Raw genomic sequence first — 26,225 nt, forward strand, 5'->3', positions numbered from 1 at the left:
CATACTGCTCAGGAAGATGGGTTCTGTGTACCAGAGATGAACATGCTTTGGTCAGACATGTGCATATCAACCCAAGAACAAAAGCAAAAGACCTAGCGAAGATGCTGGTGGAAGCTGGTAAGATTGTGTCATTATCCACAGTGAAACGAGTACTGTATCAACATGGCCTGAAAGGTCACTCTGCCAGGAAGAAGCCATTACTCAAAAAAAAAAAAAAAAAAAAAAGAAGCCCAATTAATGTTTGCAAATGCACACAGGAGCAAAGACCTTCATTTTTTGAGACATGCCCTGTGGTCTGACGAAACTAAAATTGAACTGTTTGGCCATAATGACCATTGTTACATTTGGAGGAAGAAGGGAGAAGCTTTGAAATCTAAGAACACCATCCCAACTGTGAAACACGGGGGTGGCACCATCATGTTGTAGGGTTGTTTTGCTGCAGGATGGACTGGTGCACTTCACAGAATAGATGGCATCATGAGGAAAGAAGATTGTGTGGCAATACTGAAGCAACATCTCAAGACATCAGCCAGGAACTTAAAGCTTGGGTGGATATGGATTTTCAAATGGTCAATGACCTGAAGCATACTGCCAAACTGGTTACAAACTCGCTTAAGGATAACAAAGTCAATGTTTTGGAGTGGCCATCAAAAACCCCTGATATCAATCCTATTGAAAATTTATGGGCAAAGCTGAAAAGGCCAGTGCGCGCAAGACGACCTCTAAACATGGCTCAGCTACACCAGTTCTGTAAGGAAGAATCGGCCCAACCTCCTACCAACTATTGTGAGAAGCTTGTGTTCTCTGATACCACAGGAGTAAAAATCTACAAGAAGCAGGAAGCAATATATACGAATATTCCAAAAAATCTACTAATATATAAAAAAATGCAAAAAATATATTGGAATGTGATATACAACTATAACAACAAAGAATTATGACATTAGTACAAAATCAGTGACTAAAGGCTTCGCTCTGTATACACACGGACTCCACTCCGTACATGTCGTAGATAGATTGTACACACATGGCTCATCACCAAAAAAGTCGTACACACACGGCTCTGCTCCACACACATCATACACATATGGCTTGGCTCTGTACACATTGTACACACCACCCCGCTCCGTACAGGTCGTCCACACATGGCTCCTTTCTGCACACATTGTACACACAACTCTGCTCTATACATGTACACACTCGAATTTGCTCCACACTCTGCTGTCATGATGTGACTGCAGGATAGGGGGGGACAGAGACTCCTATACTGTCCCTCATGCTAGGGGAACCTAGGCTGTCTCCAGCCGCAGGGTTACCCTTATTTGTGAAGATGCCGGAGTCCCATGCCTTGGTATTAACCTGACCAGAGCTAATTTATTCCCCTGTAGAAGAGGAAAGGGAGGATTGTAATGGCAACACAGATTTAGGCAGATAGGGAAAAACCAAAACTGAGACACATCGCAAACTCACAGGAACAAACAGTAAGAAAAGCAAGAGAAGTAAGGCAGCAACAAAAGGACAACAAGGTTTAACACCACAACTGCTCACAGCGATAATGCCCAACAACCACCAGTAAATTTGGATCAAACCACCTCTCCAGACCAGTATAGACAAGCTATAGCTGACACTAATGGAAATGTCCAACCAGGACATATAGGAGGGGAGTGAATGTGACTGGCTCTCCCACAGCATGTGACCAAAGGAGATTAACAAGCAGCCCAACATAGATTAACTCTTGCTAGCCTGCCTATGAACTACAAGTCTGTGAGTTAACGCCCGAGTCTCCCTGCACTGATCACAGGCATCAGAGAAGTTAGCAGACAGAGTGCAAGAATCTGTAGGTTCCACAGATCCTGATGCCACCATGACAGTTGATGCCTGCAGAAACCTCCTTGTGACATCTTTGTACACACAGGGCTCCGCTCTGTACACCTCGTACACACACGGCTCCGCTGCGTACACCTCGTACACACACGGCTCCGCTCCGTACACCTCGTACACACACGGCTCCGCTCCGTACACCTCGTACACACACGGCTCCGCTCCGTACACCTCGTACACACACGGCTCCGCTCCGTACACCTCGTACACACACGGCTCCGCTCCGTACACCTCGTACACACACGGCTCCGCACCGCACACCTCGTACACACTCAACTCTGCTCCGTACACCTCGTACACACTCGGCTCCGCTCCGTACACCTCGTACACACACGGCTCTGCTCCGTACACCTCGTACACATACGGCTCCGCACCGCACACCTCGTACACACTCAACTCTGCTCCGTACACCTCGTACACACTCGGCTCCGCTCCGTACACCTCATACACACACGGCTCCGCTCCGTACACCTCGTACACACACGGCTCCGCTCCGTACACCTCGTACACACACGGCTCCGCTCCGTACACCTCGTACACACACGGCTCCGCTCCGTACACCTCGTACACACACGGCTCCGCTCCGTACACCTCGTACACACACGGCTCCGCTGCGTACACCTCGTACACACACGGCTCCGCTCCGTACACCTCGTACACACACGGCTCCGCTCCGTACACCTCGTACACACACGGCTCCGCTCCGTACACCTCGTACACACACGGCTCCGCTCCGTACACCTCGTACACACACGGCTCCGCTCCGTACACCTCGTACACACACGGCTCCGCACCGCACACCTCGTACACACTCAACTCTGCTCCGTACACCTCGTACACACTCGGCTCCGCTCCGTACACCTCGTACACACACGGCTCTGCTCCGTACACCTCGTACACATACGGCTCCGCACCGCACACCTCGTACACACTCAACTCTGCTCCGTACACCTCGTACACACTCGGCTCCGCTCCGTACACCTCATACACACACGGCTCCGCTCCGTACACCTCGTACACACACGGCTCCGCTCCGTACACCTCGTACACACACGGCTCCGCTCCGTACACCTCGTACACACACGGCTCCGCTCCGTACACCTCGTACACACACGGCTCCGCTCCGTACACCTCGTACACACACGGCTCCGCTCCGTACACCTCGTACACACACGGCTCCGCTCCGTACACCTCGTACACACACGGCTTCGCACCGCACACCTCGTACACACTCAACTCTGCTCCGTACACCTCGTACACACTCGGCTCCGCTCCGTACACCTCGTACACACACGGCTCCGCTCCGTACACCTCGTACACACACGGCTCCGCTCCGTACACCTCGTACACACGGCTCCGCTCCGTACACCTCGTACACACACGGCTCCGCTCCGTACACCTCGTACACACACGGCTCCGCTTTGTACACCTCGTACACACACGGCTCCGCTCCGTACACCTCGTACACACACGGCTCCGCTCCGTACACCTCGTACACACACGGCTCCGCTCCGTACACCTCGTACACACACGGCTCCGCTCCGTACACCTCGTACACACACGGCTCCGCTCCGTACACCTCGTACACACACGGCTCTGCTACATCCACACTGTAAACCCCTCCTGACCCCACACATAAACTTCCCCTCATCAGCCCCATGACACCCAGCACAGCAGAGCCCTGCATACACTGAGGAGCTGATCATGTGACCCTGACTCCTCCCCTCCATGTGACATCATCACAGGTCCTGGAAGCACAGAGCAGCCATATATCTGGTGTGCGGCTCTGCAGGTGGAGGTAGGTGGAGAGGGACATTCGCTGAGGACCGTTAGCATTAACCCCTTCCAGTCTTTTGGACCTTTTGAATGCTCATCGTACCTTATGAATTGTTTTTGTGGGATAAGTTAAGTGTTAAACTCGATATTGCTTATTGTTTACATTAATATACACATTTTATGAGGTTGTTATGGGAAAAATAGCGATGTGGATTGATGTTTTGTATTTTTTAGTTTATTCCATTTCTATAATATTGTTCCTTGTTATCTATGGGTCAGCACGATTACACTGATACCAAGTATTTGCTTATTTTTACATCGTTCACTGTAAATTCTTACATTTGCTGAGTTTTCCGGAGGCGATGACTTATCCTGTCCCTGGATTTACAGGCGGGATATAATAATGTTGGGTGAAGAATCTCACATGGGAGGAATCTCATGAATTGTTGATACAACATTCACATATTCCAGCACTGACCGACATGTGGTTATTGGGTTGTGTGATATAAGTAAGTGCAGGCGGGTCCGCTCCAAGAAAGACCCCAGAAAACACTCAAAAGAATTTACATTAATATTTGTATATAAAAAAACACTGGCTGGCTTTGTCTTTTGAGCGTCTTTTGAGCGCCTTTTCACCACTTCAAGTTTCCAAAAATGGCCAGTGGTTAAAAGAAGTGAGCAGATCAGTCTTCAGGCAGTTTCCACTCTACTTTACAATACCAGACAATGGGAAGGCTCAAAAGATTGACGTGAACATCTCCAGTCTTGATGAATTGGGGTGAAAGGAGTTTCAAAGAGTTGATTTTGTGCAAATAGAAAAAAACCACGGTGGTGGCCACGCTGCCCAGACTGGAGATGGATGCATCCTCATCCATCTCCATCTCCAGTCTGGGCAGCGCGGCCACCACCGTGGTTTTTTCTATTTGCACTGAAGCTTACCTCTCCCATCGGGAGCCCACAGGGCTGCTGCAGCCAGTTCAGGAGGCGGCTATTCTCCACTACGCTGGAATACGGGGCTGGTTCTACACCGTCACCGGGATCACGCGACTATTCGGCTTGGAGGAGGAGCTGCTATCCGCAGCTGATCCAACGGCTCTGCTCTGCACGTGTCTTTGGATCGCTTCAGCGGCTACGCAGATGAGAACTCTAGCAAGACAGCAGGACCGACAGGACAGGATCCCGGCGGTCAGGATCTGTGAGCTTTGGAACCCCCGTCAGCATCTTTAATAGTGTTGTACCTGACGTACAACACTATCAGGTGAGTGTATTATATATTACACTGTATTCATTGTTTTACGGTTCCACACAGGAGCTCCCTCTCCCCTCTCTTTTCTGCAAAGAGTTTAGATTTGCAATAGTACCAGTTAAAATATAATATATAAAGCGGATAATTGTACTTCGATCTGCATGTGATGATAAAATTAACTCCTCCATAGTAAATGTATTCAAATCGAAGGACAAAGAAAAGAAACTTGACTATGTTGTACTTATCGTTTAAAAAGCAATTATTATCCATAATATATACCAGGAGGAAAATGGTGGTGCGTCTTATAATCTGGTTATAGCTTACCGGGGTGGTGGTGGTGGAGCGAGGTCATAGTAGACACGGACAGTGATACTGAGGGCTTGGAGGAAGGGGTGTCACTGCAGCAGAGTGGCTCAGGAGGGTTACAGGACAGAAGGTCAGTGATACTTCGGGCTCGGAGGAGGGGGTGCCGCTGCTCAGGAGAGTCAGTGGACAAAGGGTCAGTGATACTGCGGGCTTGGGAGTATCACAGCAGGTGACGCCATTGATCTGCCGGTATGCTGCGGGCTCCATTGACCTGCCAGCAGTTGACGCGATAGACTTCAAGAAAATGGCCATAGAGGCCAATCTGTGCACGCACCGCCTCTGCGGCCATTTTCTTGAAGCCCATTGCGTCAACTGCCAGCAGTTCAATGGAGCCTGCAGCGCACCGGCAGATCAATGGCGCCCACTGCAATATCCCCAAGCCCGTAGAATCACCGACCTTCCATCCACTGACCCTCCTGAGCCACGACACCCTCCTCTGAGCCTGCAGCATCACCAACCCTCCGTTCTCTGACCTTCCCGAGCGCGACTCTCCCTCGTCTGAGCTTGCAGCATTGCAGATCCTGCTACTGTAACCCTCCTGAGCTTCTCCACCACCACTACCCCCTGGTGAGGCACACTATGATTATAAGACAGACTCTTATTTTAACATTAATAATTACTTTTTTCTATTTTCCTCCTCTAAATTTGGGATGCGTCTTATAATCCAGTGCGTCTTATAAAATGAAAATATGGTAATACAAGGGAAGTTGGAATCCAGAATAAAGGTCGGATTCATCATTTTCAATTTTTCGCCGTTACATTTCTTTATTTGTCTTGCGCTATTTGTTGACTTTTTTCCTCCAGATTCTTCAAAATGGCGCACGTGTTTCAAGAATTTTGTGCAAAATAAAAAATTATTTTTGTGTTAAACTGATTTTTTGGGGGGCCTATCCTACCCCTTTCTATCAAAGCCTTTCTGCACCTTCCGACCAGACCAAATTTTTCAACCAGTGCATATTCCAGTGATTCTGAGATTGTTTGTTTGTTTTTTTTCGTGACTTCATGAAAGTAGTACATTTAGATTGATATGATTTGGGCTTATCTATGGAAATATCAAATATCTCAAAAATGTGCAATTTTTCAACGTTGAAATGTTATGCCCTCAAAACAGTCATATCACACAAAATAATTAATAAACAATTTTTATTACATGTCTACTTTATGCCAGCATCATTTTTGAAAGATTTTTTCCAACAAAATGTACAAATCCATTTTTTTTTAGGGACCACTCTGCATTTGAAGTGACTTTCAGGGCACTATATGTCAGAAAACCCCCAAACAAGATGCCAACATAGGAATGGCACCCCTCACGGTATTCATAACCACATTTAGGAAGTTTATTTACCCTTCATATGTTTCACAAGAATAATATCAAAGTGGAAGAAAATAATGAAAAATTTCATATTTTTTACAAAAATCTTGCTTTAGCCTCAAATTTTTCATTTTGACAAAGGTAACAGGAGAAATACAGTTAGGTCCAGAAATATTTGGACAGTGACACAAGTTTTGTTATTTTAGCTGTTTACAAAAACATGTTCAGAAATACAATTATATATATAATATGGGCTGAAAGTGCACACTCCCAGCTGCAATATGAGAGTTTTCACATCCAAATCGGAGAAAGGGTTTAGGAATCATAGCTCTGTAATGCATAGCCTCCTCTTTTTCAAGGGACCAAAAGTAATTGGACAAGGGACTCTAAGGGCTGCAATTAACTCTGAAGGCGTCTCCCTCGTTAACCTGTAATCAATGAAGTAGTTAAAAGGTCTGGGGTTGATTACAGGTGTGTGGTTTTGCATTTGGAAGCAGTTGCTGTGACCAGACAACATGCGGTCTAAGGAACTCTCAATTGAGGTGAAGCAGAACATCCTGAGGCTGAAAAAAAAGAAAAAATCCATCAGAGAGATAGCAGACATGCTTGGAGTAGCAAAATCAACAGTCGGGTACATTCTGAGAAAAAATGAATTGACTGGTGAGCTTGGGAACTCAAAAAGGCCTGGGCGTCCACGGATGACAACAGTGGTGGATGATCGCCGCATACTTTCTTTGGTGAAGAAGAACCCGTTCACAACATCAACTGAAGTCCAGAACACTCTCAGTGAAGTAGGTGTATCTGTCTCTAAGTCAACAGTAAAGAGAAGACTCCATGAAAGTAAATACAAAGGGTTCACATCTAGATGCAAACCATTCATCAATTCCAAAAATAGACAGGCCAGAGTTAAATTTGCTGAAAAACACCTCATGAAGCCAGCTCAGTTCTGGAAAAGTATTCTATGGACAGATGAGACCAAGATCAACCTGTACCAGAATGATGGGAAGAAAAAAGTTTGGAGAAGAAAGGGAACGGCACATGATCCAAGGCACACCACATCCTCTGTAAAACATGGTGGAGGCAACGTGATGGCATGGGCATGCATGGCTTTCAATGGCTCTGGGTCACTTGTGTTTATTGATGACATAACAGCAGACAAGAGTAGCCAGATGAATTCTGAAGTGTACCGGGATATACTTTCAGCCCAGATTCAGCCAAATGCCGCAAAGTTGATCGGACGGCGCTTCATAGTACAGATGGACAATGACCCCAAGCATACAGCCAAAGCTACCCAGGAGTTCATGAGTGCAAAAAAGTGGAACATTCTGCAATGGCCAAGTCAATCACCAGATCTTAACCCAATTGAGCATGCATTTCACTTGCTCAAATCCAGACTTAAGACCAGGGGTCTCAAACTCGGCTAGGTGTATGGGCCGCACACAGGAAAAAAATAATTTGAGGGGCCGCATTCCTTTCAGGACAAAGTGACATTGGTAGTGGTACCATTTTTTTCTTTCTATACACCCTTGAATCACTGTTTTTGAACATTTTTCATTTGTCCATTATAACAAATGTGTAGTGTATATGTATATATAATATATATATATATATATATATATATATATATATATATATAATATCTCTACATACATACACACTTTTTTTTTTTTACATTTTTTTCCCCTTTTTGTAAGTAATACAGTTTTACAATAACCACCGCATAGTAATTTTGGCCAACATCTTGTAGTAATGTGCCCCATCTTGTTTCCCATTCTGTAAAAATGTGTGCATCCTTGTCCCCTTGTAGCAATGTGCCCCAGCCTCAGCTAACACACACACACACACCCCACCCTGTGCAGCCTCAGCTCACACACACACACACACACACCCACACACCCCCACCCTGTGCAGACTCACCTCACACACACACACACCCCACCCTGTGCAGACTCACCTCACACACACACACACACCCCACCCTGTGCAGACTCACCTCACACACACACACACCCCACCCCGTGCAGACTCACCTCACACACACACACACACCCCCCACCCTGTGCAGACTCACCTCACACACACACACACACACACACACACACACACCCCACCCTGTGCAGACTCACCTCACACACACACACACACACACCCCACCCTGTGCAGACTCACACACACACACACACACACACACACCCCACCCTGTGCAGACTCACCTCACACACACACACACACCCTGTGCAGCCTCAGCTCACACACACACACACACACACACACACACACACCCTGTGCAGCCTCAGCTCACACACACGCACACACACCCCCACCCTGTGCAGACTCACCACACACACACACACACACACACACCCTGTGCAGCCTCAGCTCACACACACACACACACACCCTGTGCAGCCTCAGCTCACACACACCCACCCTGTGCAGCCTCAGCTCACACACACACACCCACCCTGTGCAGACTCAGCTCACACACACGCACACACACACACACACCCACCCTGTGCAGCCTCACCTCACACACACACCCACACACCCCCACCCTGTGCAGCCTCAGCTCACACACACACACACCCTGTGCAGCCTCAGCTCACACACACACACACACACACACACACACACCCACCCTGTGCAGCCTCAGCTCACACACACACACACACACACACCCCCACCCTGTGCAGCCTCAGCTCACACACACACACACACACACACCCACCCCCACCCTGTGCAGCCTCAGCTAACACACACACCCCCCCACCCTGTGCAGCCTCAGCTCACACACACACACACACACACACACACACACACACACCCCCACCCCCACCCTGTGCAGCCTCAGCTCTCACACACACACACACACACACACACACACACACACACACACCCTGTGCAGACTCACCTCACACACACACACACCCCACCCCGTGCAGACTCACCTCACACACACACACACACACCCCACCCTGTGCAGACTCACCTCACACACACACACACACACACACCCCACCCTGTGCAGACTCACCTCACACACACACACACACACACCCCACCCTGTGCAGACTCACACACACACACACACACACACACACACCCCACCCTGTGCAGACTCACCTCACACACACACACACACACCCTGTGCAGCCTCAGCTCACACACACACACACACACACACACACACACACCCTGTGCAGCCTCAGCTCACACACACACACACACCCCCACCCTGTGCAGACTCACCACACACACACACACACACCCCACACCCTGTGCAGACTCACCTCACACACACACACACACACACCCACCCTGTGCAGCCTCAGCTCACACACACACACCCACCCTGTGCAGACTCAGCTCACACACGCACACACACACACACACCCACCCTGTGCAGCCTCACCTCACACACACACACACCCACACACCCCCACCCTGTGCAGCCTCAGCTCACACACACACACACACACCCTGTGCAGCCTCAGCTCACACACACACACACACACACACCCACCCTGTGCAGCCTCAGCTCACACACACACACACACACACACACACACCCCCACCCTGTGCAGCCTCAGCTCACACACACACACACACACCCCCACCCTGTGCAGCCTCAGCTAACACACACACACACCCACCCTGTGCAGCCTCAGCTCACACACACACACACACACACACACACCCTGTGCAGCCTCAGCTCTCACACACACACACACACACACACACACACCCTGTGCAGCCTCAGCTCACACACACACACACACACACCCACCCTGTGCAGCCTCAGCTAACACACACACACAGACACACACACACACACCCTGTGCAGCCTCAGCTAACACACACACACACACACATACCCTGTGCACCCTCAGCTAACACACACACACACACCCCACCCTGTGCAGCCTCAGCTAACACACACACACCCACCCTGTGCAGCCTCAGCTAACACACACACACACACACACACCCACACACACCCTGTGCAGCCTCAGCTAACACACACACCCCCACCCTGTGCAGCCTCAGCTAACACACACACACACCCCACCCTGTGCAGCCTCAGCTAACACACACACACACACACACACACACACCCTGTGCAGCCTCAGCTAACACACACACCCCCACCCTGTGCAGCCTCAGCTAACTAACACCCCCCCCCACCCTGTGCAGCCTCAGCTAGCTAACACACACACACACACACACACACACTCTGTGCAGCCTCAGCCAGCAACAGCAACACACACACACACGAAAACATTCTTCTCACCTGCTGTCAGCGTCATGCAGGCACGTGGACTCGGTGAAGCCTCAGCTAACACACACACACAGTGCAGCCTCAGCCAGCAACAGAACCACACACACACGGCATGCCACACACACAGTGCAGCCTCAGCCAGCAACACAGAACCCCACACACACGAAAACATTCTTCTCACCTGCTGCCAGCGGCACGCAGGCACGTGGACCCGGTAATGATCACAGCTGCTGTCATCGCTGAACTTTCGGCCGGCGCGTGCAGAGCAGTTCTCACTGCACAACAGCCACTGGCCAATCACAGGCAATCATCTGAGGTCATATGCAGCAGGTGCTTGCCTCTGATTGGCAGGCGGCTGTTATTGCGTTCTGCAGCGAGAACTTCACTGTGCGCGGCAAAGACAAAACTGTATGCTGAAATAAATAACTGGCAGCTGCGGCCCCTGCACCGGTCGCCATCTTTACCAGGTCCACGGGCCTGCGGGCCGCAAGAAGCCACCTGAAGGGCCGCATGCGGCCCGCGGGCCGCGTGTTTGAGACCCCTGCTTAAGACGGAAAGACCCACAAACAAGCAAGACCTGAAGGCTGCTGCTGTAAAGGCCTGGCAAAGCATTAAGAAGGAGGAAACCCAGCGTTTGGTGATGTCCATGGGTTCCAGACTTAAGGCAGTGATTGCCTCCAAAGGATTCACAACAAAATATTGAAAATAACATTTTTTTTTTGGGGTTTGGTTTATTTGTCCAATTACTTTTGATCTCCTAAAATGTGGAGTGTTTGTAAAGAAATGTGTACAATTCCTACAATTTCTATCAGATATTTTTATTCAAACCTTCAAATTAAACGTTACAATCTGCACTTGAATTCTGTTGTAGAGGTTTCATTTCAAATCCAATGTGGTGGCATGCAGAGCCCAACTCGTGAAAATTGTGTCACTGTCCAAATATTTCTGGACCTAACTGTAGATCTTCGTAATTTGTTGTGCAATTTGGGCAGGAAACTACTGTTTGAATGCTCAGAAAGGGAAGGAGCTCTCTTTGAATTTTTGAGGGCAGATTAGGCCAGAATAGATTATGGACACCCTGTTACATTTGAAAAACCCCCAAGGTGCCAAAATAGCAGAAACCCACAAATGACCCCATTTTGGAAACTACACCCCTCAAATAATTTATCTAGGTGAGCATCTTGAACCCACAGGTACTTCAGAATTTTAAAATACTGGACCATGAAAACAGAAAATTGATGTTTTCCCTAAAAATATTGCTTTAGCCCCACATTTTTCATTTTCACAAGGGTAACAGGAGAAAATGGACCACCCAATTTATTAAGCCCTTTCTCCTGAGTACAACAATGCCCCATATGTGTCATGCTAGGTATGGGGAAGTATCAAGTGAATGGTGAAAGAAAAGGAAGGGAAACCCTGTGTCTAGGGAAGGGTGAACTGGTGACACCTGACCAAGCCTACTAATGGGCCGTGAGTTCCCTCACCGCCCTAGACAGGTTTCGCACCTATGCACAAAGTCGGATACCTGACCCTAGGCTAAAACCTGATCTGGACCCAAGGTAGGGAGTGGATGGGATGAGCTCTTCATCAACCCCACTAGGCACTAAAGGCCCAGTCACACCAAACAACTTACCAGCGATCCCAACAATGATCCAACCTGATAGGGATCGCTGGTAAGTTGCTAGGAGGTTGCTGGTGAGATGTCACACTGCGACGCTCCAGCGATCCCACCAGCAACCTGACCTGGCAGGGATCGCTGGAGCGTGGCTACACGAGTTGCTGGTGAGCTGTCACACAGGCAGATCTCACCAGCAACCAGTGACCAGCCCCCAGCCAGCAGCGCCACGTGGAAGCGATGCTGCGCTTGGTAACTAAGGTAAATATCGGGTAAGCAACCCGATATTTACCTTGGTTACCAGCGCACACCGCTTAGCGCTGGCTCCCTGCTCTCCTAGCTACAGTACACATGGGGTTAATTACCCGATGTGTACTGCAGCTACATGTGCACAGAGCAGGAGCCGCCACTGACAGCGTGAGAGCGGCGGACGCTGGTAACGAAGGTAAATATCGGGTAACCAAGGTAAGGGCTTCTTGGTTCCCCGATTGTTTACTGTGGTTACCAGAGTCCGCAGAAGCCGGCTCCTGCTGCCTGCACATTTAGTTGTTGCTCTGTCGCTGTCACACACAGCGATGTGTGCTTCACAGCGGGAGAGCAACAACTAAAAAATGGCCCAGGACATTCAGCAACAACAAACGACCTCACAGCAGGGGCCGGCTTGTTGCTGGATGTCACACACCGCAACATCACTAGCAACATCGCTGTTACGTCACAAAAGTTGTTCGTTAGCAGCGATGTTGCTAGCGATGTTGTTTAGTGTGACTGGGCCTTAAAGGACACACAGGGATAAGAAACAAGGGAAAACCACAAACAACTTATCTCTAGTTGACTCAGGGACAGAAGCTGCAACCACCACAAAGATTCTCCAGATAGAAGGTCAGGGAGCAGTTTGTGAAGCCAAATGCTGTGACCTTCTATAGCCAGACACCACAGAACTGTCTGTCACCTGTGACACACCAGTGACAATATGTGAGGGAATACTACTGTTTGGGCACATGGGAGGGCTCGGAAGGGAAGGTGTGCTACAGTATTTGACTTTTCAAGCACAGATTTAGACGGAATAGACTGCTGACAGTATGTCACATTTGAAGAGCCAAAACAACATAAAACCCCTATAAGTGACCACGTTTTGGAAAATACGCCACTTGAGAAATTCATCAATGGGTGTGGTGAACATTTTAAACCCACAGATGATTCACTGAATGGTGAAACAAATGTTGTTTTAGCCTCAAGTTTTTAATGCTCAATAGAGGTAGTAGGAGAAAATGGACCATAACATTTCTTACACAATTTCTCCTGAATATGCTAATACTCTATTTCTGGTCGGAAGCTACTTTTCAAGTACAATGCAAAGCTCAGAAGGGAATGGTCGCCATATTATAGTGCAGTTTTTGTTGGAATGGTTAATGAGTGCCATGTCACGTTAGCAGAGCCCCTGAGATGACAGAACAGCAGAACCCCCATAAGTGACCCCATTTTAGTAACTACACCCCTCAATGAATTTGACTATTGATACAGTAAGCATATTGACACCACGGATGTGTCATAAAATGTTATAATATTGAGCAGTGAAGAAAAAATAATTAAGGGAGCTTTACACGCTGTGACATCGCTAGCGATAGCTAGTGATATCGTGCGCGATAGCACCCGGCCCCGTCGTTCGTGCGTCATTTGGTGATCGCTGCCGTAGCGAACATTATTGCTACGGCAGCGTCACATGCACATACCTTTTCAGCGATGTCGCTGTGACCGCCGAACAATCCCTCCTTCAAGGGGGAGGTGTGTTCGGCGTCATAGCGACGTCACTGCAGCGTCACTAAGCGGCCACCCAATAGCAGAGGAGGGGCGGAGATGAGCGGCCGGAACGTGCCGCCCACCTCCTTCCTTCTTCATTGCCAGTGGACACAGGTAAGGAGATGTTTGTCGTTCCTGCGGCGTCACACATAGCGATGTGTGACGCTCCAGGAACGACAAACAACCAGCGGCATGCACCACCAACAATATTATGAAAATGAGCGACGTGTCAACAATCAACGATTTTTGACATTTTTGTGATTGTTGATCGTCGCTTCTTGGTGTCACACGCTGCGATGTCGCTAACGGCGCCGGATGTGCGTCACTAACGACGTGACCCCGACGATATATCGTTAGCGATGTCACAGCCTGTAAAGCACCCTTTACATTTTTACCAATAAATTGTTCATTTAGCTCCAAGTTTTTAATTTTGAAAAGGCCAAATACGACATCGTGGACCACATAATTTGTTAGACAATTTTTCCTGAGTTAACACACCATATGTGGATGGCAACTATTTTTTAGCCACAGTGCAAAGCTCAGAAGGGCAGGAGCACAATTTTGGGTGCTGATTTTGATGTAATGATTTGCAGGTGTCATGTCACATTGGCTGAGACCCTGGGGTGCCAGAATACTCTGTGACCCCATTTATTAATTACATTCTGCAATGAATTTATCATGGGTGCAATGAGCATATTGACAGCACAGATGTGACGAAATAATTTTTATAATACATTTTTATCACTAAAATACTATACAAGCAGCAGATTTTAGATTTTTACAAGGGGAAGTAGAATAAAAAAGCCTATAATTTTATTACACAATTTTTCTTGAATGTGTAGTATTACCGTGCATGTGACTGAATGGTACTGTTCCACTACACGGCAGGGTTTGGGAGGGAAGGAGCATTAAATGACTTTTTGTGCGCTGATTTTCATAGAATATTTTGCAAACTCCATTTTCAGAGCCCCTATGCACAAGAACAGTAGAAACCCCTCTTCATGTGACCTCTTATTGGAATTTACACCCCTCTGGGAATTCTTCTATAGGTGTAGTGATGACTTTGAGTCCATGGGTGTTTTCCCAGAAACAGAGCAAATGTTAATGTAGTGCTCAATACATTGTAGTGCCCCCATACTTTGTAGTGCGCAATACAATGTGCCCAACTTGTGATTCTGGATTCACGTACCTGTAAATTAAGTGGGTCTCCTTGCTACAGTACTGATTACCATGTGGACGCTAGCTAGTTTAATGACACTGTGGGGCTCAGAAAGGAGGGGGATATTTGGTTTTGAAAGTGCAAATGTCATTGGATTTCTTTAGGGGGGAGCCATGGTGCTATTTCAAAGCCTTTGTGTTACCAGTAAGATGAAACCCCCTATATTTCTGAGAACCAATGATTGACCTGAGTGCGGGCTTGTTTTTTTTTTTGTGGAATTAGATGAAGCTTTTATTGGTAGCATTTTGGGGTGCATACCATTTTAGACCACATTTATCCTGTTCTCTACACTGAGCACTTACATCAGGGTTTCCATGTTAGGCTACTTTCACACATCCGGTTTGAGCACTGCGGCTCAATCTGGCTGTGAAACCTATGCAATGGATGCGGCGAAAACACCGCATCCTTTGCATACGTTTTTACATGCGGCCCGTCCGTTTTTTTCCGGTTGCGGCACGCTACTGAGCATGCGCTGTGGAAGAAACCGCATGCGGCGGCCGGATGCAGTTTTTGCCGCATCGCGCCGCATTCGGCGTCCATAGGCATGCATTGAAAAATGCACCGCAGCGGCCGGATGCGGTGCAATGCGGGTTTTTTTGCCGGAGGAAAAAACGTGCCAGGGAACGTTCCATCCAGCCGCCGCATCAGCTAAATCTGCCGCATGCGACATAAACCGGACGGAACGCAAGCCCATGCTGCACAATGCGGCGCCAATGCAAGTCAATGCTGGAAAAAATGAAACCGGCGGCAAAAAAAAAACGGTTTTGTTTTTCAGCAGAGTGCCGGATTGTGCCGCACTGCTACAGCCGGATGTGTAGCCTAAATCTACAAAATATGTTAATCAGATGAAATCCCTGATGGATCTGTTCACTAATGGGGCAGCAGAGTTACTCTGCACTTCATTTGGCCTTTTTTCAACCAGCAATGTCCTTCTTTTCAGACAAGCACAAAAACATTGTTGACCATTCTTTTGTGTACGCCTAAAAATATGGATCCCGCCAGACATCTTCCAAAATGAATTAATCTGCCTCTTATAAGTAACTAGAAATAGGCCCGATGCTATCACATCGGGAGTGCGGTGAAATAAACATCTGTCTATGCTTAGTAGCATTGACAGGTGCAGTGGTCATGTGTCACACTGTTTGTGCTTTCCAGTATATATGTTGTATGTCATCCCTCTGCATTTGGTTATTGTATGTGTTGCGTCATTTGACCTCTTTCACCCCTGTGACTGTCTCTTCCTTGTTGTGTGCTGAATCCCCCCTCACTCTCTCCCGAACATTGTCATGACCGCCATGTCTCCTTCCTCGCCCAAACATCGCTGTAGCCAAAGCAATGTCAGGCAAGCGCGGACATAGCCCGCCACACCTCCTTATGTGTCATCATCATGACCGCCATGTCTCCTCGCTTGCCCAAACATTGCTGTAGCTATAGCGATGTCAGGCAAGCGCGGACATACCCGGGCACACCTCCTTACTCCTCCGTCAGATCACAAATGTGTGATCGTCACAGCCGCCGTGTCTCTTTGCTCGTCCCAACATCACTGAAACCATAGCGATGTCAGGCAAGCGCGGACATACCCGGCCATGCCTCCTTATGTGTGATCGTTAGGGCCGCCGAGTCTCCTCGCTCTCCGCAACATCGCTGAAGCCATAGTGATGTCAGGTAAGCGCGGACGTACCCGGGCACACCTTACTCCTCTGTGACATCGCAAATGTGTGATTTCAAACACCAATGCCTCATTATACCTGAATGTGGTATGGGTAGCACAATCTTAGGGCTCATGCGCCCATTGCGGGTTTTTTTGCGTTTCTGCAGCGTTTTGAGAAGCAGCGTCACATTGTCAAAATGCATGCGTTCTGCTTCTCCAGCAAAGTCTATGAGAATCATGCAAAATCTGTGCGCACGATGCTTTTTTAAACACAATGTTCTGATTGTCAAAAATCTGACAAAATCTCTGCGTTTACAAAAGCAGCATGTCACTTCTTTTGAGCGTTTTGGCAGCGTTCTACACCCATTGAAATCAATGACTTGTAGAAAAACGCTACCAAAATGCCAAGCAGTGTGTTTGCACTGCATTTGTGTTGCGATCCGCATGTTTTATTAGCATAACAAACGCAGTTCTTTCGGTGTGTCTCTCTCTCTCTAACTCTCTCTCTCTCTCTCTCTCTCTCTCTCTTTCCATGTCGGTCTCTCCCTCCCACCCCCTCTCTCATACTCACCGATCCACGATCACCGGCGCGGCGCTGCACGTCGTTCACACTGTGGCGGCTTCTCTTTTGTAAATGATTATTATCATTAATCCATCCCGTATTCCCTGCTTCCCCCACCCACCGGCGCCTATGATTGGTTGCAGTCAGACACACCCCCACGCTGAATGACAGCTGTCTCACTGCAACCAATCACAGCCGCCAGTGGGCGTGTCTATATCGAGTAGTAAAAAAAAATAATTTAAAAAAAAAACGACGTGCGGTTCCCCCCAATTTTGATACCAGCCAGGGTAAAGCCACACGACTGAAGGCTGGTATTCTCAGGATGGGGAGCTCCACATTATGGGAAGCCCCCCAGCCTAACAATATCAGCCAGCAGCTGCCCTGAATTGCCACATCCATTAGATGCGACAGTCCCGGGACTCTACCCGGCTCACCCCGAATCGCCCTAGTGCGGTGGCAAACGGGGTAATAAGGAGTTAATAGCAGCAGCCCATAGCTGCCACTAAGTCCTAGGTTAATCATGGCAGGCGTCTCTCCGAGATACCTTCCATGATTAACCTGTAAGTTAAAGAAAATAAACACACACATCCAAAAAATCCTTTATTTGTAATGAAAGACAAAAAACCACCCTCTTTCACCACTTTATTAACCCCTCAAAAACACCTCCAGATCCGACGTAATCCACTCAAGGTTCCATGACGCTTTCAGCTTTGCTACATCAGAAGCTGACAGGAGCGGCAGTAGAACACCGCCGCTCCTGTGAGCTTCATGCAGCAACTGAAGTGAGTCACGTGATCATCTGTGCTGTCACTGAGGTTACTCATGGCCACTACTCTCAGGTGGAGGACTGCAGCTGTGGCCGCGAGTAACCTGAGTGAAAGCACAGCTGATTGTGCAGCTCACTGCAGTCACTCAGGGGATTTGCGATCACAGGTGAGTCCTTCACGTGTGACCGCAAATCAGGCTGTGACACAAAGAGAGAGCCGCGCGATGTCAGTGAAATCGGGTGAAGCTCTGACGACACTGCTGCAGACTCCTATGTCCTGGCACTGACCTCAGAGGTTCATCTAAGTTCATGACAGCACACAGAGACAGAGCCGCGGCATGACAATGAAGTCGAGTGCAGTTCATCCGAGTTCATTCTCATTGCCCGGCTCTGTCTGAGTCTGCTGTCAGCAGGCATGTAGCAGAGCTGAATTACCGGGGGACCGCACTAACAAAAATGCATCCAAAACGCATGTAAAATGCATGCAAAATGCATCCAAAATACATGCGTTTTGGATGCATTCTTTTTGTCAACACGCAGCGTCAAGTCTGCCAGAGGGTGCATTTATTTCTGCACTGGCCAGGACGCAACGTGCGCATGAGCCCTTACACTGGGAACAGAATTGTACTTACTCAGCCCACACTGCTGTCTCTGCACTGTTGTCCCTGGTTACCATGGCTATGATGTGGGCGTGAACTGCAGCTGCGCAACTGACAGTGCCGCAGTGCATTGTGGGATACGGTTACATCCGCAACTGGTAATTATGTATGTAGATGTTCCATTGGGTATTTGGTGTGAATCATGTATTCAGAGATCTTCACGTAAACTCCGATGTCAGTGCTTAGCGTAGAGCGCAAAATAAATGTGACCCGAGTCTTGCTGCAATCTTTGGGAGGCAGAATGAACAAATCAACAAGAGTTAAAAAATTGGTTTTATTTTTACTTTTTATGAAGTTCACCGTACGGCATAAATCAGGAGACAGCTATATTTTTTTTGGGTTACTTCGATCACAGAGATACCAGATTTGTGTCCATTTTTTTTTGGTTTGTTCACTAAAATGTGGTCTTCAATACATCTTATGCATTTCAGAATATCATTCCTTAATCATAGAATCAGATAATCGCACAAGACATATTGAAGACAACACTCTGCGTTATTTGTGCACATGGATTTCCAATATAATATTGAACCAAGGAAAACAGAGTGCTGACCTTCTTCTGCTAATATACATCTTTATTGTCTCATTTTCGGGTTTTGGAGTTTTTGCTAGTATCATTTCTGGGAACATAACCTTTTTTGATCAGTTTCTATTCTGATTTTTAGAAGAGAGAATTAGCAAAAAGAGTGCAATGTCCGTCACTAAGTGGCACAAGACATTACTTGTGTGCAGTGAATGGAGAGGTAGTTAGACAAGCGAAGGTCAGAAGCCAGGAGGTAACGACAGGTCACCAGGAACAGACAGAGAAGAGGTCAAGATACAAGCCGAGGGTCAGAATTCCAGGAGATTATGTACAGCAGGGGTGGGGAACCTTTTTACTGCCGGGGGCCATTTGGAATTTCCTACTAACCTTTGGGGGCCGCACAACATTATCAACCTGAAAAATAACCCTGCTATATTTGGTCAAACGATTAATTAACTCACCCCTATTGTGGTGGCCGGAGCTGCTTCTCTTTGGTGCGATTGTGATGTTCGGTGATATTGATCATCTTGTTTCTCACAGCTGCTTTTCCAGGTTTGTCTCTGTCTGGAGATGCTGGGGGCATACACATCACAGGAGGGGACAGGGCGCATAAATTACAGGAGACACTGGGAGTACACATCACAGGAGGGGCTGGGGCATATACATCACAGGAGGGGCTGGGGCATATACATCACAGGAGGGGCTTGGGCATATACATCACAGGAGGGGCTGGGGCATATACATCACAGGAGGGGCTGGGGCATATACATGAGGGGCTGGGGCATATACATCACAGGAGGGGCTGGGGCATATACATCACAGGAGGGGCTGGGGCATATACATCACAGGAGGGGCTGGGGCATATACATCAGTAGGGGGCATGGACAGCCCTGGCGGTGGCACAGACATGACTGGGGACACGCACAGCACTGGGTGGCAGCACGGACTGCACTGGGTGGCAGCACGGACTGCACTGGGTGGCAGCACGGACTGCACTGGGTGGCAGCACGGACTGCACTGGGTGGCAGCACTAGGGAGACAGACAGGTCTGGGGGAACATAGACATCAACAGGAGAGCATGGACTGGGGAGCATAGAAAGCAGTGGGAGGGTACAGACAGCAGTAGCGAGTTAAGAGCACTGAGGGGTGGCACACAGCACTGGGGAGCATGGACAGCATATGGGGGGCACAGGCAGCACTCACCGTGGCATGGACAGCACTGGTGGCAGCATGGACAGCATTAGGTGGTGCGGACAGCACTGGTGGGGGGGCATAGACATCACCCAGGGGGTACTCACTGCACTAGGGGGGGCACGGACAGCAGTGAGGGGTTACACCGCGCTGAGGGGGTACACAGCACTGGGGTGTACACAGCATTAGGTGGTACACACAGCACTAGGGGGTACACACAGCACCTGGGGGTACACAGCACTAAGGGGTACACACTGTACTAGGAGGTACACAGCATGAGGGGGTACACACAGCACGAGGGGGTACACACAGCATGAGGGGGTATACACAGCACGAGGGGGTACACACAGCATTAAGGGGTACACACAGCATTAAGGGGTACACACAGCATTAGGGGGTACACACAGCATTAGGGGGTACTCACTGTACTAGGGGGTACACACTGCACTAGGGGGTACATACAGCACGAGGTGGTACACATCACTGGGGTGTACACAGCATTAGGTGATACACACAGCACTAGGGGGTACACACAGCACCTTGGGGTACACAGCACTGGGAGGTACACACTGTACTAGGAGGTACACAGCATGAAGGGGTACACACAGCACGAGGGGGTACACACAGCACGAGGGGGTACACACAGCACGAGGGGGTACACACAGCACGAGGGGGTACACACAGCACGAGGGGGTACACACAGCACGAGGGGGTATACAGCACTAGGGGGTACACACAGCATTAAGGGGTACACACAGCATTAGGGGGTACACACAGCATTAGGGGGTACTCACTGTACTAGGGGGTACTCACTGCACTAGGGGGTACACACTGCACCAGGGGGTACACACAGCATTGGGGGGTACATACAGCACGAGGGGGTACACAGCACGAGGGGGTACACACAGCATTGGGGGGTACACACAGCACTGGGGGTTCACAGCACGAGGGGGTACACACAGCATTGGGGGGTACATACAGCACGAGGGGGTACACAGCACGAGGGGGTACACACAGCATTGGGGGGTACACACAGCACTGGGGGTTCACAGCACGAGGGGGTACACACAGCATTGGGGGGTACATACAGCATTGGGGGGTACACACAGTACGAGGGGGTACACAGCACTGAGCGGGGGGGGGGGGGCAGCGATGGGTTCAGTACTCACAGTGAGGGGGAGGGAGAGTCACACACACACACAGCACAGTTTCGGGAGGCTGGTAAACCTGCTGCAGCTCTTCTGTGTGACTTTATCGCAGCGTGCTGCTTACCCGCCCACCAGAGCACACAGGCCGGGGATAAGCCTAGAATGTATGGGCTGCAGTCAGGTCCTGGAAGTCAGGATCTGGAGAGAGCCCGTACATTCTAGCATCTACCCACAGGGCATCAGGCAGTGGGATTTAAAGGGCCGGCAGCCGGGAAAAGCGCGGCTGCCACCAAAGCACAATGGTCCCCGGGAATGTGCCCGGGGGCCGCATAAAAAGTCATCACGGGCCGTATACGGCCCGCGGGCCGGAGGTTCCCCACCCCTGATGTACAGGATACAAGGAGCAGGTGGGGACGTAGTCAGGAGGAGGTGCGAGGTCAGAAGCCAGGAGGTACCGACAAAAACAGGGAGACAGGCAGAGAAGAGTCAACAACAGTCCAGATTCCAGAACCAAGATTAAATAACTAAACACTATGGGAGCTGAGAGCATTACTGTAATCAGTAAGTACGACTGGTGACGTTCATGAACATGCTTCCTAATGAAGCACAGGAATCAACTAAAACGAGGAGCATCTGTGTAGGCACCTCCCAGGACCCAGAGCAGAGAGAGAACCCGTGCATAGGTGTTCAACACAAACAGCAGAGTCTCCAATCTGCAAAAGGCTCTGTGCAAAGGAACAGCAAGTACCTGCTCTGCAGGAGAACGTACCAACACAAGATGCTTCATGCATCGGAACCGTGACAAAGAGCAGTTTAGGAATTATTTTTAGTTACTTTTTTTTATTCAGTAGTTAAATAATAAGACAGTTTAATAAATCAGGTTCTTCCGGACGTGGAGATCTCAAATGTGTACCTTTTTTCATTTAATTTTGTTTTTACAGAAATATGACTAATAATTGTCGAAATATTTTGTGATAACTTTTTTGTTGTTGTTTATTTTGCTTTTATTTTACTTTAAATATATTTTTTAAAAATTAACTTTTTTTAACTTATAGACTAAGGGGTACTTTGCACGCTGCGACATCGCTAGCCGATGATAGCGATGCCGAGCGCGATAGCACCCGCCCCCGTCGCACATGCGATATCTTGTGATAGCTGCCGTAGCGAACATTATCGCTACGGCAGCTTCACACGCACTTACCTGTCCTGCGACGTCGCTCTGGCCGGCGACCCGCCTCCTTCCTAAGGGGGCGGGTGGTGCGGCGTCACAGCCACGTCACACGGCAGGTGACCAATAGAAGCGAAGGGGCGGAGATGAGCGGGATGTAAATATCCCGCCCACCTTCTTCCTCGCTCCTGCGGTTTCCTCGCTCCTGCGGTTTCACACACAGCGATGTGTGCTGCCACAGGAACGAGGAACAACATCGTATCTCATATTGGTGCGACATTATGGAAATGTCCGACACAACACAGATCATCGACTTTCGATGCTTTTGTGATCGTTTATCGGTGCATCTAGGCTTTACACGTTGCGACGTCGTTTCTGGCGCCGGATGTGCGTCACTTTCGATTTGACCCCGACGATATCGCAGTAGCGATGTCGCAACGTGCAAAGTACCCCTTAGTCCCCTTATGGGACTTCAACTTTTCCTCCTATGATCACTGCACTGATGGATTGCAATGCAACATTCTTGTCTAGAAAATATTGTGCGCGCATACACTTAGCGTGAACATGAACACCTAATGTGTATTTAATAAAAACTTTTGCATATAAGGACTTACAAGTTTAGCTATATATGTGTATATTTGTTGTTCATATTGTGGTAGATCAACTCACTTATCTACAGATTGAGGTAGTTACAGTGTAAGGGGTACGGGGCAGGCAGATGTAGTCGTGTGTGCAGGGGTTACTAGGCCACAGCGCGCCGGCCTGTTAAGCCCTTGCCTTCCCGTTGCCCGACCACTTAAAGGATGGCTTCCGAATCGCCCGTTCACACTTTCAATTACTTCCAGAGGCAATGAAGGGGACACAACAGCTCTCACAAACAAACGGTCTTTACGTCTTATCTTCATAATGGTTACATTTTCTTGTTGCTTCACTTTATCCCGTCCCTTCAATGAACTCCACTTCCACTGGGTTACATAGGAACCAATCTTGTTCACACAGGGATTCCCTCCAGACTCCTTCGCAATATATAATTTAGTGGCCGACCGTCTTCCTGTCACCTGGGCTCCGTTAGTCACCACTAGGCCCCTCAGTCCTCTGCTGTACGTCATTCTGGCATGCACCGGATCATGTAATCTCCTATGCTCCTTCCCACCCACAGGGATGCTTGCGCTTAGAGGGGGGCCTATAGCGTTATCCTCCTCGGTACCACTGCCCTGGTCAAGAGAAGACATACTCTACAGCTTGAGGGCGCAACTGACATCGGTATCGCAGACGACTTCTTTGAGTAGACGCTTCAGGAATACGGACGGCTGCCTCGACCAACTGGACTTAACCCCAGCTCAGGGGACACAGTTCAACAGCCTCCTCAGATAGTGAGGCCTCACGCGTCTCACGGTCCAGGGGTGACCCTGTAGATTGCCCATTAGAATGCTTGGTGGCCTTGACTTTACTCTCTGCGCCTCTCCGTGACACTCCTGCCTTTTGCTTCCTGTCTCTTCTTTACTAATCCTGTTCTACTCCTCCCACCTTGGCTCTGACTCTCTTCTGTCCCCACTTAAAGGCGATTGGAGGTAGGTAGTTGGACAGTATTATTAGGAATCTTACCTTTGTTTCCACTAAGTGAGGCAAAGAGGACTAGAGCGTTCCAGGGGGAATGGATTCAAATGTGCACACAATGGGAGGAACAATGGTGGTTTATTTTCCTCCATTAATGAAAACATGCAGCAGTACAGTGGTCCAAGTGGCTGTTACTGAGGTAGGCTTGTGATGGTTGCCCCTAGGGCTGCTACTGGTTAAAATCTTTGCTTTTCAGAAGGATGGGATGTGATCCTCACACGTGCACTGACTAAAACTATAATGGATGCCAAGATGTGACGTCACATATAGGGCTGAAAACTCTCCCACAGTCTGGACTAAAAAGAACCAGGGGAACAGAAGGGCCTGACCAGTAGGTGGCAGCAGAGGACAAGCATCAAACATAAATAACATAAGACATTGATAACACTGGATGTAACATAAGGTAACAGTTGTAAAGAAAACAGGTAGGAACAGCACAGACTCCATAGTAACCACTCAAGCTAAATAACTTTCTCTGCCTACCCGGGTGCCAGGACAACCGTGTTACACCATCGCCACCTGGTGATCATTTACAATTTACAATTCATTGAATGACATAAACCATACAATACATTACTTTTACATCACAATAACTCCTCTGATGTGCCAGCTACTTCAAAGGGATGGCAAAGCCTTAGGCTATGTGCACACGCTGCGTTTTTGTGCGTTTTTGGCCGTTAAAAACGCACAAAAACGCACCCACGGCAAAAAAAGCAGCAAAAAACGCATGCGTTTTTACCGCGATTTGGTGCGTTTTGCTGCGTTTTTTGATCTCTGCGTCTTTCTGCGTTTTTCCAATGCATTGCCATTTACCAGCTTACTATATATTTATATATATATAGATATATATAATGTATATATTCTGAGCATATATATATATATATATATATATATATATATATATATATATATATATACATATATATATATATATATATATATATATATATATATATTTATATAAAATAAAGCTGTGTGTGTGTATATGTATGTCCGGGATTGGCATCTGCACCGTCGCAGCTACAGCCACAATATTTTGCACACACACGTCTGGACCCCGAGAGCGTCATAGGCTATGTTGTGAGGCGAAATTTTAACCCTGCGCGTTCCAATTTACCAATCAATTTTGCCCCTATCTACAAAATGGGGAAAAAGTGAAACGAAAAGTGTATCCGCACTGTCGCATTTACAATCACAAAATTTTGCACAGACACCTCATGTGACCCAGCGAACATCGTAGACTATCTTTTCACAGGAAAATGTAACCCCGCGCTTTACAGTTACTCTCCAAAAAACATGCCTTCATTAAACTAAATGGATCCTGGAACTACAGGTTATTAGTAGGAGCTGTGAGTGGTTGCTATAGGAACAAAAGACATTCATAGTATAAGAAGCTTATATGTGAGGTAATAAGATGTCGGTGGGGAGACGGATAGAGAGAGACAGACA

At 48.4% G+C, this 26,225-nt stretch overlaps 1 protein-coding gene across 1 annotated transcript in view; it reads left to right on the plus strand.

The window, feature by feature from the left end:
• The first annotated feature begins 4,826 nt into the window (after positions 1-4,826).
• The window catches only part of LOC142312396 (uncharacterized), a 37,412-nt gene continuing 16,013 nt past the window's right edge, over positions 4,827-26,225 (plus strand). Inside the window, exon 1 of the mRNA XM_075351339.1 lies at positions 4,827-4,915. The gene's annotated coding sequence lies outside the window, so the exon portion shown is untranslated. The remainder of the gene's footprint in view (positions 4,916-26,225) is intronic.

This window comes from Anomaloglossus baeobatrachus, chromosome 5 (assembly GCF_048569485.1).
Source record: "Anomaloglossus baeobatrachus isolate aAnoBae1 chromosome 5, aAnoBae1.hap1, whole genome shotgun sequence".
Taxonomy (NCBI): domain Eukaryota; kingdom Metazoa; phylum Chordata; class Amphibia; order Anura; family Aromobatidae; genus Anomaloglossus; species Anomaloglossus baeobatrachus.